At 40.3% G+C, this 556-nt stretch overlaps 1 non-coding gene across 1 annotated transcript; it reads right to left on the bottom strand.

The window, feature by feature from the left end:
* Positions 1-302: 302 nt before the first annotated feature.
* trnav-cac (transfer RNA valine (anticodon CAC)) lies at positions 303-375 on the bottom strand. Its single transcript has one exon. It is a non-coding gene; the product is annotated as a tRNA-Val (tRNA).
* Between the last annotated feature and the right edge of the window lie 181 nt (positions 376-556).

Below are 556 nucleotides of genomic sequence, written 5' to 3'. Positions count from 1 at the left end.
AGAGCCTTGCTGACCTTTAGTAAACACCTGTGATGAATAGAACATGCAAAAATCTGTTTCTGTCTGGTTTCGAACCAGAGACTTTTTGCGTGTGAAGCAAATGTGATAACCACTACACTACAGGAAATGAACTTCTCTGCTTTGTTTCAGTTTGAGGTTCCAAAGTTGATGATGTGAGATGCAACATGAAAATTTCAACTAAGGTTTGCATTCAGATGCCTGGATTCAGAGTACAGACCATGACACCACAGAGCCTTGCTGACCTTTAGTAAACACCTGTGATGAATAGAACATGCAAAATCTGTTTCTGTCTGGTTTCGAACCAGAGACCTTTTGCGTGTGAAGCAAATGTGATAACCACTACACTACAGAAACTCATGCTCTTTGCAGTGTTCCTGGTAGATGATCCACATTTTGTTAGAGACTAATGTCAATGATGGGCATGGAACAATGTCAAATTCTTATTCCACAGATCCTCTCAGAGAGCACAGTAACTTGGTGAACAAACTGCCGGACTTATACTTGTGCCTCATTTAACATTACAGTCCATAAACTA

The sequence above is a fragment of the Poecilia latipinna genome, unplaced genomic scaffold (genome assembly GCF_001443285.1).
Source record: "Poecilia latipinna isolate Pla-1442-1.1 unplaced genomic scaffold, P_latipinna-1.0 Scaffold2744, whole genome shotgun sequence".
NCBI lineage: Eukaryota > Metazoa > Chordata > Actinopteri > Cyprinodontiformes > Poeciliidae > Poecilia > Poecilia latipinna.
This window is presented reverse-complemented; position numbering and strand designations above follow the sequence as displayed.